Source organism: Callorhinus ursinus, unplaced genomic scaffold, assembly GCF_003265705.2.
Source record: "Callorhinus ursinus isolate GAN/ISIS: 27379988/994484 unplaced genomic scaffold, GSC_fseal_2.0 scaffold68, whole genome shotgun sequence".
In the NCBI taxonomy this organism is placed as follows: Eukaryota; Metazoa; Chordata; class Mammalia; order Carnivora; family Otariidae; genus Callorhinus; species Callorhinus ursinus.
In genome coordinates this window covers 2745079-2758927 of record NW_027397130.1, presented here as the reverse complement: position 1 = coordinate 2758927, position 13849 = coordinate 2745079, and the positions used below count along the sequence as shown (strand labels likewise).

At 59.7% G+C, this 13849-nt stretch overlaps 1 long non-coding RNA gene and 1 other non-coding gene across 3 annotated transcripts in view; one reads left to right on the top strand and one right to left on the bottom strand.

Annotated features, from left to right (window-relative positions):
- The first annotated feature begins 2173 nt into the window (after positions 1–2173).
- On the top strand, positions 2174–2281 carry LOC112814479 (U6 spliceosomal RNA). Its single transcript, XR_003205788.1, has one exon. It is a non-coding gene; the product is annotated as a U6 spliceosomal RNA (small nuclear RNA).
- A 9306-nt stretch (positions 2282–11587) lies between these two features.
- The window catches only part of LOC141371311 (uncharacterized), a 41465-nt gene continuing 39203 nt past the window's right edge, over positions 11588–13849 (bottom strand). For both annotated transcript variants that reach the window (XR_012376177.1, XR_012376176.1), the window contains exon 2: positions 11588–12024. This is a non-coding gene — a long non-coding RNA (uncharacterized lncRNA). The remainder of the gene's footprint in view (positions 12025–13849) is intronic.

The window sequence follows — 13849 nt, the reverse complement described above, 5'->3', positions numbered from 1 at the left end:
GATTTGGGAAGGAGCCAAGGGTGTGTGGCCACACAGGGCCAGGTGGCATCAGCAACGCCAAATCTGGGAGCCCCCACTGCCCCTTCCCACTGCTGGGAGCCTGGAATCTTGGGTGGGGCCAGGCATTTGGGGACTGAGCAGAAAGACGGGAGCCCAGCTACAGTGGGAGGGAAGGAGGGAGCAGAGGACCCCTCGGCCTGCCAACCGGGCACCTACACTGGACGGTGTCCCTTCTGTGACATTCTCCTTGGCCTGATCCTGCAGGGGAGCAGGGAGGGGCAGGGACTCTGCGGATGAGGGACTGCAGCCCCAGCAAGAAGCCTCCGCAGGCCCGACCTGGCCCCAGGCCCCTCTGCCCACTGGGACCATCTCAGGGGTCCCCCCCATCAGCCCCCGGGGCTCCGTGAGGATGCATCCTGAGGGAGGGGCCTTCCTTGCAGACAGAGGCTTTCTTCCCAGGTCCGGTAGGAGTTAAACCCAGAGGTGGGAGCCTGATGCCCAAGGTTAATAGGGAGCTTGGGGTGGGGGGGTGTGGAACCCCATCGTCCTTCCCTCCCCTGAGGCTTCTCACCAGAAAGTTCCTCCACCCAGCTAGATGAGTCAGTTGGTGCAAGTGGAGGAGAGATGTTCTCCTGGGCCTGGTGAGAAGGGGGTGGGTGGTGGATATTCTGTCTTCCTCCTGGAGGGCACTGAAGGGAGGGGACAAGGCATGGGAGAGGGGGGCAGGGACCCGGGGAGGGACGTGGGGTGGGGGAGGGGCGGGCAGGGCACCAGGGCAGCACGGGGAGGGGCTGGTACGATAAAGTCTCAGACCCGGCCGCAGGGTGCAGTAAGGAGGTGCCTGATCAAGAGGCTCCTTTGCTGCAGATCAATGGCAGCCAAAGCCATTAGCCACGAAAATGAGATAGAAGGGAAGGGCCTGGTCCGCGATCGATAGCAGGTTAAGCAGGACTGGCGGGAAAGGGCCCAGCAGAGGACACCAGTGTCCAGCCACGGACGTCTCCACCCCAGGCGGCAGCCAGAGAAGCTCTTCTGCCCCCACCAGGGCCCTGCTCTCTCCACCTTAGTCTGGGCTCCGTGTGGCCCAAGAGAACCGTGGGGCCTCACAGGGGCAGCCGTGCAGGTAGACAGCACCAAAGGAAGGAGGTCCCCAGGGGGCCGGGTGTCCTCAGGGGCCCGGGCCGCTGCTGCAGCACTGGGGGGGGTGGAAGTCAAGGGGGCATGGCTCAGAGGACGTAGGAGGCCCAGGGCAGGCGGAGGAGCTGAGGAATCGGGCTCACAAAGGCAGGGCCGGGTCACTGCAAGGACAAGTCAGCCCGCCTTCCTGTCCAAGTGGCCCTCTGCCTAAGACTCAGAACCTGCGAGAGGTGTGCAGGGGGCCTGCTTAGGGTCCAGTCCCACCCTTGCTGGAGAGAGGCAGCCCCCGCCCCTGCCATCCAGGAATCTGGAGCCATGTCCACCAGGGCAGGGGTGGAAGCCCCTCGAGCTTCCATTCCTGGACACAAGTCCTTCCAATCTCAGACACGAGTACCAGCTATGTGGCCTCAGGCAGGCCACTTGACACTGTCCCTAAGTGGAGAGCTCTGCAAAGTTCTCTGGGCACAAGGGAGCTCCTCCCCGGAGAACAAGAGCTCCTCCCTCCTGGCTCCCAGACTCACTGGGGCCCCTCCAGGCCAGGGAAGCAAGGCTCAGGCTCTGTGTCTGCTCAGGAGGCCAAAGGTCTCAAGCAGAAGTGAGCCACATCTGCAGCCCAAGGAGACACATGCAGAACCAGGGATGCCCATGGGGGTCCCGGGTGATCCCAGGCAGGAGGAGGGAGGGGAAGCCCGGCAGAGTAGACGAGGAGCAGACAGGATGGGGAGGGGGAGGAGGAAGGCACGAGAGCCAGGGTCCCCCATACCCAGAGCCACTATACCAGATGAGGGGCCCCACGACATGCGGGCAGGGGCAAGCCCGGAGGAAATGGCCCAGAGACAGCCCACGCACGGGAAGAACAGAAGACCACAGGAAGGGGCTGAGTCTCTGCGTGCCTCAGGATCCCCCACGTGCAGCGCGAGGCAGCACGGAGTCAGCCTCATGACGAGAAGGAGCCTGGCACTACTAGGATTTCAACAAAAAGTTTCATCATCATCCATGGACCATAAAGAGGGATCCAGATAATAAAGGTTAAGACATGCACCAGAACGCTTGCACCTAAGCTAAAATTGAAACCATACGGAGATGCTTAGCGTGGCCCCTGTGCCAGGACACCACCCACATCTGTGAAGGGTTCCACATAAAGAAAAATGCAACAGGTGTTCAAATAAAAATCTGTACACACATGTTCACAGCACCATTCCCAACAAGAGCCGAAAGGTAGAAGCAGTCCAGATAGACATCGATGCACGAAAGGCGATGCGGGATGTGGTCTAGCCACACCATGGAATATCCCTCGGCCGCGCAAAGGAACGGACTCTGGCCCCTCCTGCAACACAGATGGACCCTGAGCACACGGTGCCCCGAGGATGGCACCAGGCAACTCCAGAGGCAGACGGTAGGTTGGGGGCTGCCGGGGGTGGCTGCTGAAGAGGCTGGGGCTTCCCCTGGGCTGCTGACAATGTTCTAGAAGTAGACAGCGGTGATGGTGGCAGACACTGTGAGGCACTAAACGGCACTGACTTGAACATGGTTTCTCTAACGTAAGCGGGTTCCACCCCGACAAGAGAAAACGAAGACCACAACGTAGTGATTATAGGAGCGGGCACCAACTGTGTGCAGGGCGGAGGGGGCGGGGGTAAGCCATCGTCAGTGCATCGTCACAGCGACGCCACCAAGTACAGATGTGACTGTCCGCCTTTTACATCTGAAGGAATCAAAGCCCAGAGAGGCTGAGCGACGCTGGGCAGGTATGGAGGGGGATTGGACCCCGCCGTCTGGCTCCGGGAGAGCTGAATTTGGGGAGGAACCAGGAAGGAGGGTGGCAGGAAGTGGGCAAGGTGAGCTCCCTACAGCCACGGGCAGGGTGGGCAGGGGGTCCTGCCCAAGCCCTGAGCCCTCACTGGCGCAGACGCCAGGACCACACTCTGCCCGGCATCCAGGGAACCTTCTGGAAGGCAACCTGGACCCTGTCACGCCCCCTCCTCCAACCTGTCTCCCCCACGCCCCCGCCCGGTCCCTTCCCTCCCTCCTGGAGCAGGGGGACCGGCCTCCCTCGCCGGAGCTGCTCCCGGCAATAGGAAAACCCCAACACTCAGCCCGAAGCCAAGCTCTGTGAAAACAGCTGTGCGTCGCACTCGGCGCAGCAAAGGTTTTGCTTTGTAATTGGTCAAAAAAAGAAAAAGATATTTTTCGAGCATCATTATCAATGTAAGAACACAATATGATCAATTCTCCCAACCCCCTTGGGCCCAGGACACAGCCGTGGCACCCTGCACAGGGGTCTGAGGACTGACGTCGTCATGGGAGGTGACCCCACAGCCTCCCCTGGATGCCCAGAGTCTTCACACCCACCGCAGTGGAGCTGACCGCCCCCCGGCCTCCTGCCCTGGCCTCCCTCTGCCTACCCACCGCCCTCGTCCTGCCCTGAAGCCTGCATGGGCTCAGTCATCCCGTCCTATGGGAAGCAGCCCTGGCCCCCCACCGGGGTGACCCTCCCTCGGCTACTGACCCTTGTCCATGACCCCCTCATCTGCTGTAGCAGGCTGACTGCTGATGACAAGGGAGCACTTATCATCTGCCTGTCCCGGGAGCCCCTTGGCATCACCTAGTACCACACGCTTTACCCGGGCACCCCCGGACTCTCGGGAATCCCTCCAGCTCTGTGACCACCGGCCCGGTGCCGGCTGCGGGAAGGGGGCTACAAGACCCCAGAGCAGCCCTAGGCAGGGACACCCAGCCCTGAGCCCTGGGTCAGAAGGGACCCAGCAGAAGACGAGCAGGCCTGGGCCTCCTCCCAATTCAGCCCCAGGTGGACGAGAAAAGCCCCACCAGGAGCTTGGAGCAGATGGGGCGGGCTCCGGACCCCTGCCCGGCCCACCATCTGTCCTGACAGTCGACCCATCTGCCCAGGCAGCCCCTCCTCCCGGCCCACCATCTGCCGGCCTGCTTGGCCCTCCTCCTGGCTCCCCCAGGGCCCTCGGGAGGGGATGGGCCGGGAGCCAGAGCCCGGACCTGGCTGCCTCAGACCGACCCCATCTGGCACCCCCGAGGGGAAGGGGACGGCAGGAACCCAGCCAGGCAGGGCCACCTCCACAATGGCGGCCCCATGACTAGGGGGTGGCAGATGCGGGCCTCGCCCCTGGAGGAGGTAGCAGCCACACCCCCCTCCTCCCCACAAGGCCTGGCACCCTGCTGAAAAGGCCTTGACCGGCCCCTTGTCCAGGCCTCCCTTGACCACTTTGCTTGCCGCCCCCCACCGGCTGGCAGGTCCTCCAGGGTCCCTGGGAGCTCGCCAGAGCCTCCCCCTCCCTGAGAAGGAAGAAGAGGAATCTCCCTCCAGGACCCCAGGGGCAGACTGGTGAGGGCGGAGGGGCATCGGAAGTCCCAGTTCTGCCTCTGAGGCCCAGCTGCCAGGCCCCCATGCTGGCAACCCCAAATTTCCCAGCCATTTGCTCCCGAGGAACCTAGTGCTAAGAGGGCCAGGTCTGCCTTTGGAAGCCCACCTTGGGCGCGGGGCTTCGCGGGCACCCAAGAGGTCATGAGATGGGGCCTCAGCCCCTCCCCCTGCCTTGGGCCCTTTGCTCATGAAACCCCCCAGGGCCCCCACGTCCTCCCTGGATCCCCTCACAATGTGACACGACCACTCGGCCATAGAAGAAATGTGGGGTGCATGAGCTCTACTTGGTGCGGGGGTGAGGCAGGGCATGGGGGCCTACCAGGCTGTGGACGGCAGCCCAGCAGGCGGTCAGTCCCTCTGTCTGGTCCCACGGACCCCCCACTCCCCATCCTGCCCGGAGCAGCCCCCAGGACGGCACCCAGGAGAGAAGGCAGTCAGGGGCTGGAACACAGGCGCCCCCAGCTGCTCCTGCACCCCTCTCCCGCCCCAGGGGCAAGTGGCCGCTGGGGACCTTGCCCTACCTTCCATCCCTCAAGACCCTCGCGCCGGACCCCAGGAAGAGCTTCCTTTTGCCTGATGGAGGATGCCTTCCTGGTAACCCGCCATTCACCAGGCACCCTCGAGGCAGGGAGCCCCTTCCTGCCCTCCCCCACACTGGACCACCCCCCATTCCGGCCAGGGGCAGGAAGCTGGAACCCACAACCAACGGGCCACCTCACTCCGGCGACACCCACCTGCCCCCCAGCCCCAGCTGGCTAACCAACAGACATCGGTTTTCCTCGTAGGAGCAGGTAGACACGAGCCCACCCCCGAGTCCCGATCAGCAGGGTGGAGCCCAGCGTGCTGGGGTTGGGGACAGCACCAGCAAACCCACATCCACGCACCCTGTGGGGCACAGGGAACTCTGTCCTCCCTTGGCCCCCAGGGCCTGGCTGGAAGCAGCCGGCAGTGGAACCAAGTGGGTTCAAAGTGGGGGAGCAGGAGGCCAGCAGATCGGTGGCTGGACAGCGCCATCTGGTGGCCCTCTCAGAGACTACAAAGCCAGGCGACCTTTTTGTTCTGGTTCTGGAGTTTTCAGGCGAGGGATTTCTTTCCCTCTTCCCAGCAGGGCTCCGTGACTATCAGAACCCCCTGCCCTCTAATCGGATTCTGCTTAGATATGGCTAGATCAGAGGGCCCAACCCAGGCACTTCAAACGAGACAGGAAAATAAATAAATAAAGAGATTTTCCCCGATGAGGCCTCTGCAAGGCTGGCGTGCCCGTCACCCGCTGCCCGAGGGAGTCACCCTGCCTCCTGTTCCTGATGTGACAGGCAACCCTGGCCTGCCACCTCTGAGTGGGGGGAAATCAGAAATCCCTGGCCAACGAGGGACAAATCAAGCCTAAAAAGAATACTGAAGGCAATTGATAAAAACACACTGAATACATAAAATAGATAAATATGTAGAAAAAGAGAAAACAAAACAAAATTTCAGGGAAACCCACTGGACGTAATAGGCTCCCAACTCTACTTTGAAAAGTGTTTGTGAAAAGAAATGAATTAAGGATGTCTCTTTTTGAGCTGGATTCCAGGGTAATCTGTAAGTCCAGTTGATAGGGATGGTTTGGTTTGATTCACAGGAGGGTTTCAGCTCCTCACTGCAGAAGGATGATGCCATTCGGAAATCACCATTTTGCAAGCTCTCGTGACATAATTATTTCTTGAAACGGTCGTGGGTGGATGAGACCATCGATGAAAGATGTTATCAAGGAGCTGGGGCATGCCCAGCAAACCAGCTGAGTGGCCCCAGCATCACAGGTGAGCTCCGGGTGAGACACACACCCGCCCATGAAGGGTTCCAGCAGAAAGATGAGCCTGCACGGGATCAAGCTTCCACAGCTAAACTTCTGTTTCCAGGAGAGATGGGAACAAAGTGACGCCACAGGAGGTGATCAGATCAATCAGATGGAGAACGTGCAGACGCTGGGCAGGACAGCTGATCTGGCTCCTACAAGTCACGGCAGGAGGAAAATTGGGGTGGGGGTGATGCCTGATCTAGATCCAGAGAGATTTAAATGGCCCAGCAATCAAACTTGATTTGATGTGTGGACCTTGTTGGGAACCCAATTTAAACAAACCAGCTGCAAAAAGGTATTCCTGAGACCATCAGAGAATTCAGTTACGGACAGGGCATTAGCCCATACGTAGGAATTCCTGCTGATTTTGATACTGTGTTATCAGAGCTGTAATTGTGTCACAAAATTTCCCGTACTTGGGAGAGTTGCACCTGGACGTTTACGGGAGCAAAACCGCAAAATGTCTGCTATGGGTTTGAGGATACTTCAGCCCAAGGGAACAGCAAAGAGCAAGGAAACAATAAATAAACGTGACGACTCTCAGTAACTGTCAGATCAGGGTGATGCACACAGGAGCTTGTATTCTGTATTCTATTTTTCAGGGATTATGAAAACTTTCATTATACAAATTTTTTTAAAGATTTATTTATTTGAGAGAGCGAGAATGAGAGAGAGAGCACATGAGAGGGGGGAGGATTAGAGGGAGAAGCAGGCTCCTCGCTGAGCAGGGAGCCCGATGCGGGACTCGATCCCGGGACTCCAGGATCATGACCTGAGCCGAAGGCAGTTGCTTAACCAGCTGAGCCACCCAGGCGCCCCTATACAAATTTTTTAAAAGGAAGACACGTCCTGTCTCCTGCAAACTTCATCTGACATGAACCATCGCAGATGCTGACCCATCCGGCATACCTGACCTGTCTCCTCTCTTCCTCAGGGACCTGTCTTGGGGAGGGAACATCTCTAGTGTTTACAGTCCCTGTGTCTCTGAGTGCGTAGGGCTCCTGCAGCACGGCTGGGCACCTGGGCAGAGTCCCTGCCTGGTCCCCACAAGCTCCAGCACCCTGGGTCCCTGAACAGCGAGCCAGCTGTTAGTCCCTGGTGATAAGGATTTGATGACTCAGCATCATCTTATCCTTCACAGAAACCAGCTTAGATGTGGTTGGTAAAAAAAAAAAAAAAAAAAAAAGATTCTCATCTGGCAAAGCACTTTCTCCAGCCACCAAAACCCCCCCTGCCTTTCTGCCCACCAAGGGGTGCCACCAACATCCCTGAGAGCAAAGATGCACCACGCTCTCCGCATGCTGGGGGCTTTATGGCTGTGCCCACAAGCAGGTGCCTTCAATGGTTACTCCTTCCCTCACCTACTCTCAGACCCCAAGCAACCTGTCCGGGAGGGTTATGGGTTTCAGATCTTCTTAGAACTCCAGGTAGTCTGGGCCTCTGACCCCAGCCGTGGTGTCCAGAGCACGCAGGCTTGGAACATCCCCCAAGTGTGTTTCCGGGGTGTGCTGGCTTTCGAGGCTTCCCCTCTTGCCCCAGTGGCTGAGCTCTGCTGGGCGGGGAGGGGGCCGCAGCCGGGGGAGGGGGCGCAGCTGGGCCAGGGGCCGTGTCTGGGGCTCTCTGCAAAGTGTAAAGGGTGCCCGTCTACACCACAGTCTTTAGAAAGACTGTGGTCTTTCTCCCAATGCCTTTCACACAGCAGGTGCCCCTGCACGTGCTGGCCAAACAGAGCGGTCCCCCGGACAATGCAGGCTGAGATAGAGGATCATGGAGACGTTTGTAAATTAACAGGTTGTCGTGCTGTGGCCACATCACGTAGGACACAGGCCAGCCTCCAACGAGATTTCCTGAGCCTTCCCCTGGAGGGTCTCAGCGGCCGGAGCACAGGAGGACATCCACGCTCTCTCCCCCGCCTTCCCTCGGACCTGGGCCCAGGTGGGTCACAGTGGTCGACAGGGCGGGGCGGTTCTTGACTTCATCCGTCTGCAACCCGGGCTCGGCCCCACACACCTCCCCTGGTCGCCAAGCGTCCCGCTGGTGAAGGATTCTGATGACAGCAGCACCCACGTAAAGGGAGTTCTCTGCCCGAGGCCCTTTGCTGCACGAGAGGGACACCATCCTCCCTCAGGTGGGGGCAAGGGGTTGGGAGGAACAGCCCCAGCAGTGACATGTTAGCCGTCCCTTATCCGCCCAGCACGGCCAAAGGTAGTCCCTTATCTGCCTTGACATGTCCCTTCTGCATTATCTGCGCATACACAGCATCTAAGCAGCTATAAAATAGATGGTTCTGAAGGTAGCAGGTACTCTGAGCTCCCCTGAGGGAAGGTCCTGGGACAGCGGCCCCGATGGACCCAGATGCCATCTGTTCTCTTCCCGCTGCCCAGCGTCCAGGAGGGCCCTCGACTGACCTGGCCTTTGGGCAAAGTCAGCACCGCCACACCCGCCCCCTGCCCCCACCCACCAGGGTGGTCGGCCGAGAGCCGGGAGCCAGTGGAGGGACAGACACGGCCCCTGGCCCAGCTCCGCACACCCCTCGCCCGGCTGCGGCCCCCTCCCCGCCCAGCAGACCTCAGCCACTGGGGCAAGAGGGGAAGCCTCGAAAGCCAGCACACCCCGGAAACACACTTGGGGGAGGTTCCAAGCCTGGGTGCTCTGGAGACCACGGCTGGGTCAGAGGCCCAGACTTGCCGGAGTTCTCAGAAGAAAGCAAAGGGGAAGATTTATGCCTAAAACACCCAGGGGACAATGACAAAGCAAGTTCCAGGAAAAAACCCTCACAGATTAGCTGCAGGGGAGACCGGGCTTGCAAGGGGGTGGCAGCCAGCAGTGGGCTCCCCTCTAGGGGGGTTGGGGAGGGCTCAACCACAGACAGGACCAAGGGGTTGACCAGCCCGGCCAGCCAGGGCCAGGAAAGGGAGGGTCGTGGACGCAACCCCCCGCCAACACACACACACAGTTAGGAGCTGAGCCACCTCAGCGTCACTGAGGGCTCTGGGTGGGAAGGCAGGAGTGTACCCTCAGGTCCCCTTGCTCTGTCCCCCTCTGCCTTCCTGCCCCAATCAGCTGACAGTGCTGCTGACCCCCCCCCCCCCCCCCCCACACATCCCTGCCTTGTCCTCCAGGGGGCCAAGGGCTCTGAGAAGATGGGGAGATGCCCATCCAGGCCTTTGCTGCCCAGGACAGATCATGCTGAAGCCCTCATTTCTCATTGTCCTCCTTGGGATGGACCTGCTCGGGTCTGCTGGCACTGAGGGAAGGCAGGACAGGCCAAGGAGGCCTCCCCAGGGCAGATTCTCAGGGCTGGGGGACACACAGGTCCCCGGGTCCCCCAGCTCTTCACAGCACAACTAGCCGCCTAGCATGACCCAAGTGTGGGCTGGGCACTGGGGTGTCTCCTCTCTCCTCCCACACACAGCCCTTACAAATAAATCCACAGATCCAGAAGAACCGACGGTGGCAGAGACATTACCAGACAGTGTGCCTGGAGGAGTGACCTGCATCCCAACTAGCACCTAAAGCCACCAGAGGCCACAGCCTGCAGTAACGGGAGAGTCTGGCCAGGCCTGCCTGCTGGGCCTGGTGCCACCTGCCCGAGACCCGCCCCCCCACACACACATCTTTCCCAGGCCACCGAGCCCTACCCGCTCGTCTGTCTTCAGTGGGAATGCAGGGCCAGCGCCTCGCTGGCTAAGGACCCGGGACCCACCCCTCACCTCACAGGTGCCAGAGGAAGCAGGAAGAGCAGGGCTAATCCAGGCTGGTTCTGGCCAGCCCAAGGAAAGCTCAGATTCAGCCACTGCCCACCCTCCCCAGCCAGGCTAGCTCCCCATTCGTGGTCAGCATCCACCCAGCCCCTCTGGGGTCCTCCAAGCCAGTCTAGCAGTGAAGGGAGTAGTCTCCTTCATGCCGATCCAGAAAGCGAGCTTGTTAAATAAGCAGGTGCCACGGGGCACCAGCCAGAAGCACAGGGAGGGCATGGACAGAGCCACACACCCCGCCCAGGGGCCCCACTGCTCCCCACAAACCTCCGGGGACACCTCCTTGGGCCCCTGAACGGAGGTCCAGAGGTGGGGTCCTGCTGAGTCTGGGCGTCCAGCCAGCCCAGCCCTCGACCAGCTCTCCAAGGTGAGCAGACCTCACACTCTCCAGACCTGGGAGTCCATTCTCGCATGACGGGCAGCCAGTGTCCCTGAATAAACGGTGGAGAGCCGCGCTCGCTGAGGAGCACAGTGGGGAACAGCTAACGGAGGGCAAGAGGAAGCCGGGAGGTGAATGCCAGGATGGGAGCCAAGCTGTCCCAGCAGGAAAGCTGGAGGAGGGTAGGGGCGGAGGAGGGAGGGGTGGACAGAAGGCTCCGAGCAGGGCGACGGCCCCAACGAATGGCCAGCTCCGCTCAGAAACAGCCACAGAGTCTCATCCTGCAGCCCCCAGGGGACATCACCGGCCCTCGGAGCCTGCCTGGGGCCTGGGGTCCCGGGCGCAGCCCCAAGCCCAGCTGGGTGGGCGGGAGGTGATGATGGGTGAGGAGGAGGGCTGGAGGCCCCCGACTCCCAGAGTGGCCTAAATCCAGGGCCTCGTGGCCGTGGACCATCTCACAGGAAGACCACTGATGGGGAACCAGGGGTCCCAGGCCCGTGAGGCTCAGCAGGGCCTGGGGGAGTCCCGATCCTCAGTGCTCAGCTCAGGGGCCCTGCCGGCTGGAATTCCCTCGCCCCACGCCCCCACCGCATGCCACCAAGGATGTCCTGTTGAGCTCATCCCTCACTAAGCACCGAGAGGGAGAAAGACAGAATCAAAACTAACATTTATGTCACACCGACCCACACGTAAGTGGACATTCATGACGTTCGAGGAGAAAGATCATTGGTGGCCACAATCCCTTGGGTTGTGAGCTTTAAAATTATACTTATTTTCCTCTCTACACTCTTCTGTATTTTCCAAATGTTCTGAAATGAGTACGAATTACTTCCAAAATTATCTTCTTTGTTATCACTAAACGTCTAAAACTATTTTACTTATTTGTAAAATGGGGGTCGGGGGTGGGTAGAGGTTTTACGACCATGATTTCAGTGTGCAGGTCTGCCCTCCACCGAGGGCGGTGACCCCCGTCCTTCTTAGCCTCATCTGGGAACCCCTGACGGGGCCTTGCTGGGGTTGTCCACCTACCAGACAGAATCTAGACTTCTCCAGTGATGGCTGAATCCCCCTTAACATCCTTGGCATCTCAGAAAGGCCCCAGGATTCCAGGGTCTTTTTATTTTTAAATTTTTACTGGTAGTAAAATACACAGAACATGAGATTCGCATTCATGTTGTTGTGCAACCGATTTGCAGAACTTTGTCATCGTCCCAAAGTGAAACTCTGTCCCCATTAGGACACTAACTCCCCGCCCTGTCCCCTGGCCCCTGGTGCCTCCATCCTCCGCTCTCTCTACGAGGACTCTAGGAACCTCACATAAATGGAATCCTATACTACCCGTCCTTTTGTGACTGGCTGACTCCAACTGGCTCCATGTCCTCCAAGTCTGTCCACGCAGCAGGTGTGCGGATGTCCTTCCCGTCTGAGGCTGCGTGATATTCCACTGTGTGGACGGACCCTCATCCAAGGATGGACTCCCAGCTTGCTTCCATGTTTCAGCTCTTGTGAATCACCACTATGAACACAAGCGTGCAAATATCAGCCCCAGTCCCTCGTTCAGGGAGCCAACCTCCCTCCCTCATTCATTCCTCAGTGGCGGGAAAAGCAGACCAACTCATAATTACAGACGTGACAAGCAGTTCAGCAGAAGAATCACAAAGGTCCCCAGCTCTGCCTGGGGCCGTGGGGAAAAGCTCCCAAGTTGGAGGCAGGCCCTTCTTCCTGCTTATGAAGGAGATGGTGACTCTGGGAAAGGAGATCGATGCAGGGGTCCCCCAGACAAAAGGGATCCACGGGGCCGAGCGCACAGATCCGGGAAGCCCTACCTGAGAACCTGGGTTTTGTCCCTTACGTGATAGAATCAGGAGAGGGACGGGAATGGTCTCACTTTTATAAAATGTTGGTGGAATTGGACTATTTTTCCAGGAGAAAGTTCAATAAGGCCTGATAGAGCAAATTTAGAGGCTGCGTGTCCCTCAGGGGCTGAGGTACTGGGGCAAGTGGGCATCCCTCCCACCCCCAGCTCCAGGTCCATCATCCCCCCTTCTCCCCCACGGTGGTCAAGACCACTGACCCCAGCACACAGTCTGGTCTCTTCAGGGACCTCACCCTGCAGGGCCATCCCTACCCTGGGACAGACCCGCTCTTCAAGACAACCCATCCCCACGGCCCAGAGCCCTCTCCCCAGCCCCCAGCCCGGAGTCCAGAACCAGGTGGCCCCAGCTCCCCGACCTCAGGACCCCGCCTCCCCGCACACCAGGAGGGAGGCCTGGGGAGCAGAGGAGAGGCTGCAAGGGAGGGGAGCACCCGGCATCCCCAGAGAGTCCTGCTAACCCCCAGCACATAATCCTGTTAAAATATTAATCCTCATTTAGCTGGAGGCGAGGTGGCCACTGAGATAAAGCTCCTGAGTGGTAATAAAAAGCAGAGGTAACTGATAAAGTAGATCTTCGCACTCATAAAATCCTGCTGTCTCGAAGGTCGGGTCAGGCCCCTGTCATGGGGAGCAACCAGCAGCAGACAGGTCCCAGTGGCAGTGGGCAGGGGTGACCGCCTCCCACGACAGCGGAGGGAGGGTGCTCATCGTGGCGGAAGGCTGCTAATCCTTCCAGCAGAGGGAGCGGAGGGAGGCTGGGTCTCTCAGTTCCTTCTCCCCCCACAGTGCCGCTGGACCACCGCGGCCCTTTGGGAGGGAACCGCCAGCCTCGGGCCACTGTCTCTCTGCAGAAACACCACCAACCGCGGTGCCTCCTGCAGTTCACCTGCTGAGCCCAGGCCGGTCTGTGTGTGGCTCCTGGTGGCCTCCCACTGCCCCCCAGACACCTGTCCCAGGCTCAACAGCTCAGGCCTCCCAGGGACGCAAGGATGAAGCACCCAATCCAGCCCCCGCCAGGGGTTCACAGGGACCCCTTCCCAAGGTGGCTGGCACGGCAGCGGCGGCATCCGGGACCCTGTTTGGGAAGGGTCATCTGCCACGTCCCCAGGTCAAATTCTTTGTTCATCTCCGTCCTGATGGCAACGCTCCTCTCCAGCAAACAGTGTGTCGGCAACACCACCACTTTCGCTCCAAAGGGGCATGGACTGGGCATGGGGAGAGACCCATTAGACCCAAGCTTGCCACTTGTCACTGTGGACATGGGGAGGGGGGGCTCAGGACTTCCATGCCTCCAACAGAGGCGACGACCCCCGGCCAGATCACCTGCTCCTGCACCCAGTCCCCCCGCCGGGGCGTCGGGGGCTCCCTGGCAGATCACACCAGCCCGGGACTAGACGGTGGCCAGACAGGGAGACGGTGATTCCTGGTTTGGAGACATCACTCCAACTGCTGCACAGAGATGAAG